We start from the raw sequence: 5,541 nt of genomic DNA on the forward strand, positions 1-5,541 counted from the left end.
AAGCTGCGAGTTGTGCCACCCCCCAGGGGCCACACCCACGCTTCCACAGCTCCGGGCGGGGGTGAAGATAGTACCCTTCGCCTGTGAGAGGAGATCCCTCCTGATGGAAATCTCCCATGGAGAGCTGTCGAAAAGGGAAATCAGGTCGGAGAACCATACTCGGACCGGCTAGAACGGGGCTACCAACAGTAGACGGACCCCGTCCCGGCACACTCTCTCCAGAACGCCCGGGAGCAGAGTGATTGGGGAAAAAGGCGTACAGACGAAGCCTCGGCCATGTCTGTACCATAGCGTCCAGTCCGAGAGGAGCTGGATGAGTCAGGGAGAACCAGAGGGGACAGTGCGATGTCTCTTGAGTCGCAAACAGGTCCACCTGAGCCTGGCCACAACTCTCTATATCTGCTTCACCACCTCAGGCCAGATAAGTGGTTCTCTGTACTGGAGAAAGCACACTTTTCTTGGCGTTAAGTTTAAACCCCAGCTCTTACAAGTGAGCATGAACGACATCTCGATGCCGAACTGCCATCTGCTCAGATTGAGCTAATATCAACCAATCATCGATGTGGTTGAGTATGTGGATGCCGTGGAGTGACAGAGGAGCCAGAGCAGCATCCACACACCTCGTGAAAGTGCGGGGCGAGAGTGCAAGGCCGACGGAAGGACCCGGTAAGCTTTTGCCCCAAAAGCAAACCTCAGGAACTTCCATCCTTCTTTGGGACGTTGAAGTACCGGCTGTAGAACCCAAACTGTAACAGGCAGTAACAAACGCTCGCCATGCGCGCAGTCAGCTCCCTGGAGAGCTGATTCTGCGTGCTTCGCTCCCAAGCAGACAACACACAAACTGTGCGTGTCCCCACCCGAAATAGCGCGGGCAGGGAGAAAAACAGACTGAACGCTGTCTGCTCTTCGCCCAAATGCTTCTTTTTGCTGAAGCTTGACATAATGGAGCTTATAAGTGGACAGACAACACTAAGTAAGACTCACAAACAGATAGCGACTGACACACACACAGAGCGCTTGCTGAATGACAAAAAGCTGACGCCGGTTCCACCGCACGTGCTTTTATAGCTTCCTGGTCGCAACGTCACCCGCCCATGACGTCTCGCCCATCTATTCGACTGATTTCATATGTGATTCAGAGCATGGTCACACTGGGGGCGTTGCCAAAGCGTTTCCGACGCAGCTCGAGTTCCTGAAGGGGAATCAAATCTACAACGGGCTTAGCTAACGTTACATATTTAGATGGGAGAGCATGAGAGGAGATAATAATTAAGTTCACTTGTCACTGAGTTTAAGATGTTAAGTAAGTTATCTTACCCAGTACACAACCTGTTGCTCACCATGATACAACCTCGCTCGCTCTTCTGTCAGATTGCGACGGCAGTGGCGGGGATTCTGGGGAAACGTAGTGGGCGTGGTCAACCTGTGACTTCAATCGAGAGTGACCAATAGAAAAAGGCCTTTCATCCTGGTGGGTAGAGACCGCCCACTGAGAGACAGCTTCACTGGCAAGCAAAACTTTTCAACTCGCAAACAAAAGTTTTAGACCAGCAAAAAAAGACGGCAGAAAAGAGAGTCACATTTGTGGTATCGCGATGAAAAGTGTTTGAAGTGCACAAAGAAAAATAAAGATTTTCAAAGATTTATACGCACTGCAAATTATTTTATCAATTTCTTTATTTTTGAGCCTTAAGAAGACTTTTTTTTGCAATCTTTTATTTTTTAATTACAAAATAATTAGTTTTACTCTCAAACATAGAATGTTTGATTGAATAATAAAGGCACAAAAATGATTCCATACACAACACCTGGGTAAAAAAAAATAATAATAATTAAATAAGCCAATAAAATGACCCAACAGACTGAACCCAGCATTTGGTTTACTTTGTGTAAAATGATGTACACATGTGATACCAGATTAGAAGCCTAATAAAAGTTATTTTATTTTACATGGAGCAAGTCGATTAGTGGAGAGCAAATATGTTGAGAGCTGAATACTAACTTTGGTATTCAGTAAGCACCTGTTTTTGGACACTTTTGCTAACAGTATTAATGTGGCTGAATTAGGCTGTTAACTGAACACGTTTTCATGATGCTGCATCCACCACTAGGTGTCAGTCTCATTTAGCCAAACCTTTGATTAACGGCGAAAGGTATGGGCTCTATTGCAGCTTTAATTGGCAAAGAACAGCCCACTAACACAGGAAGATGTTGTCTGACTGGCACAAAAAAAAAATCAAACACAGTTCACTTTGTTCAGTGGGGCAGACCAGTGTGAAACTATCTATGTTTCACTTAAGATTAATAAAAGTGTAGCACTTAATACACTGTATTGTTCTCTGCTCTGGAGAGCTCTGTAGTACTTAAATTTGTACTTGAAAAATAAACCATTGTACTATTGTAAACTGACATTCCAATACACGGTCAGAAAAAAAATGTGCAAAAATTGAGATACAACAGCTTGTTACTGTGGCAGTACCCTTAAAGCAGGAGATTAGACAACCCTACTCCTGGAGGGCTACTATCCTGCAGTGATTAGCACCAACCCTAATCAAACAGGCAAGTGTGTTAAAGCAGGATTGGGCCCTAAATTTGTAGGAGGGTAGGCATACAGATGTGGGATTAGCTACCCCTGTCTTAAAGAGACACCTTTATACCTTATATATACCTAAAATATGGATATTAGTGCCTTGGAGTAGTAATATATCTGTATGTACCCTTAATGTACTACTATGAACCTTTTAGGGGTAAATAAGGTACAAAAATATCCAGTTATGGGTACTGCTCCAGTGACAAGCTGTTGTATCAATAAAGGTACATTTTTGGCTCTTTGTGTTTTCTGAGAGTCAAAGACACTCATAGTAATGTATGTTTGGAATATGTCTATCCACTATAAAGAGCCCACAAACACTTTGGGTGATACAGTGTCCATATTTCCATGTTTAGCTGCAAATGCCACAGGTATTCTGTTGTTTGTGAAGTACTTCATGATATTCCATTTATGATGTGAGAGGACACACAACTAACAAAACTGGACCACTAACAAATCTTTTAATGATTTGGCCAATCTTTATAAATTATACTATTTCCATATTCCATTTTTGCAGTCTTGTACATTGTATACACAGCTTTGTCTCATGGTGGACATCTAAAGACTGACATACACTAGGCTCCTGGAAAACCTGTAGAAGTAGCCAATCTGATTAGGACTGACTTGCCTCATAGCAAGAGAATTCCCCCTGGATCAAGTCCCAGATGAGCTTGCAGGCCTTGGTGGAGTTTGCATGTTCTCCCAGTGTTGAAGTGGGGGGTTTTTTTCCTAAGGGATTTTCCTGGTTGTATTGGCACAGCCAGTAGTAACTCTGAAGTGGTGTAAGCCGGCCTACAGTGACATAATTTAAGTGTGATATTTATCAAAGTCAACAACTGGAGAATGGGGGATGCCGTGGTCAGAGCTGTGTTTTTGTTGGTGTGAATCTTGAACTTATTTGATGTGATAAGATCTTTAACATGGCTTATTGTGCTTAATAACTGTTTTTTTTTTTTGCTTGTTTTTTTAAAGAAAGAAAGAAAGAAAGAAAAAATGAAAAAAGAAAACAACAAAAAAAGAAAAATGAAAAGAAAAAACAAAACAAGTGCTTTCCTTCCGAAGGACTTCTTTATTTTACATATAGCAAGAGAACTCTATTTACAATAAAACAGTACATTAATATGCATGATAGGCCTATTTTATTTATTTATTAATTTCATTGTATTGACAAAAAATTTAAACATTCTGGGTGTTGTATCCCTTTTAAGAGTATTTTCTTTCTCTTTCAGTGATCATATTGTTTTCCAGATGTGAACCAAGTGTTTGGGGTTTTGGAACCATCAGGGACCATCAGTGGCTGACAGATACATTTTCCCTATAATATTCACAAAGCCAGCTGATGCAAGATTCTGCAATGACTTTTTGACATCAAAAGTGTATGGACAACACTTGCAAAGGCTCAGACACACCAAACTGACAACAAAGAACTAGCAACAACAAAAGCTGATTCACTACTTTTCTGAATAGCAAATTAGAGTGATCTCTCTCACAAACGGTCTCCACAGCTGAATCAACATGCTCAGTCAGTCAACCAAAAAGTGACCATCCTCGGTCCTTGCGCAAACCATGCAGAACACAATATCTAGGCAGACTAGGCTCATAATTTGATTATCTGATTATTACGTAATCTTGTTTACATTATTACTATTACTAACATGTTCAGTCTACTGCGTAATACAGATCTTCTTTCAGTAAAACTATAAAGTTCTCTATCAAAACATCATCAGCCTTTTTCCAGTGAAGAAATTAAGCCACTGCTGACTCCTGCTGAATCAAGCAGATCAGATCAAGCCGAGCATATCTCTAGCCGTGATATGTAAACAATCAATTATACTGAAATATATCCCTGACCGCACTGAGTCAATAATCTGATTACTTTTGTGGGACTGATCAAGATATTACATGTAGCTAGTCTGAGTAACAAAATGCTTTCTCTGCCTCCAGATTTGACTGTAATAATAATGCAAAAGCTGATACTTCAAATTAACAAATTAACAATAAAAACAAAAACCATCTCAAGCAAAGAGGGAATACACACCCATGTATATATTAGTGGTTACACCATGGTATTACAGATGATAAATTATGCAAAATTTAGAGGATAATTTAGAATATTACCATTTAAACAGCCAGTATTTATTTATGTTTTATTAATTTATGATAATTATTTTATCACTAATATGTATGATGAATATAGTGAACATGTGTTTGTTTGTGTTTGGATGCATCCTAGTACAACAACTTCTCCAAAGCACCTTACAGTATACTAACAGTAATAATATTCCATAAATCATTACTAAAGTGTGATGACATGGATCTCAGTGACTGTGCCGTTCACTAATCAACCCTACATGCACTGATGCTATAGTCGTGCCAAACATCAGTAAAATGAATTGATTCACTGTATTATCATGTCCATACATGTTACTTCCTTCTCATGCTTTTTGGCATCACAATCTGTGGTCCCTCCTTACTATGATGCAACCTAAAAAGGCGGAGCAAAAGTTTTATTTTGGGGTGCATAAATTCTCATCCTTGGAATATTCAAGCTTCATTGAACAGGGATACACAATGGAGATCAACAGATCAGCTGCATGTATGACAGCACATTTGTAAAGTTCTGGGTTACCTATATTGTAAGTTTATTTTTATTATTTTTTAAGTGATATTTTATAACTTTGTATTTTTTTTATTGAAGGTGTAGTGACAGTATTGTGTATTTTTGCCACATCCTCTGCACAAGGTAAGGAAACATTATAATTATACTTTAGACATTTACTATTACTAGTTTTATGTAGTGTCAGCAATTGTTGTAAGAGTGACAAATCATTAAAACTGACAATTGAGTGAGTCTAATACATGTTAGTGGTTTATTTAAAGCAGTTTGTTGTTGAATATTTATATATTTATACCACTGGCGTTGAGATACAAGTTAGACAAACAAACTCTGT

At 39.7% G+C, this 5,541-nt stretch overlaps 1 protein-coding gene across 1 annotated transcript in view; it reads left to right on the forward strand.

Moving 5' to 3' along the window:
• Positions 1-1,464: 1,464 nt before the first annotated feature.
• LOC107717175 (galaxin-like) overlaps positions 1,465-5,541 on the forward strand; it is a 43,401-nt gene continuing 39,324 nt past the window's right edge. The window contains exons 1-2 of the mRNA XM_016523850.1: positions 1,465-1,471; positions 5,289-5,333. The gene's annotated coding sequence lies outside the window, so the exon portion shown is untranslated. The remainder of the gene's footprint in view (positions 1,472-5,288; positions 5,334-5,541) is intronic.

This window comes from Sinocyclocheilus rhinocerous, unplaced genomic scaffold (genome assembly GCF_001515625.1).
Source record: "Sinocyclocheilus rhinocerous isolate Xijiao unplaced genomic scaffold, SAMN03320098_v1.1 scaffold32, whole genome shotgun sequence".
Lineage (NCBI taxonomy): Eukaryota > Metazoa > Chordata > Actinopteri > Cypriniformes > Cyprinidae > Sinocyclocheilus > Sinocyclocheilus rhinocerous.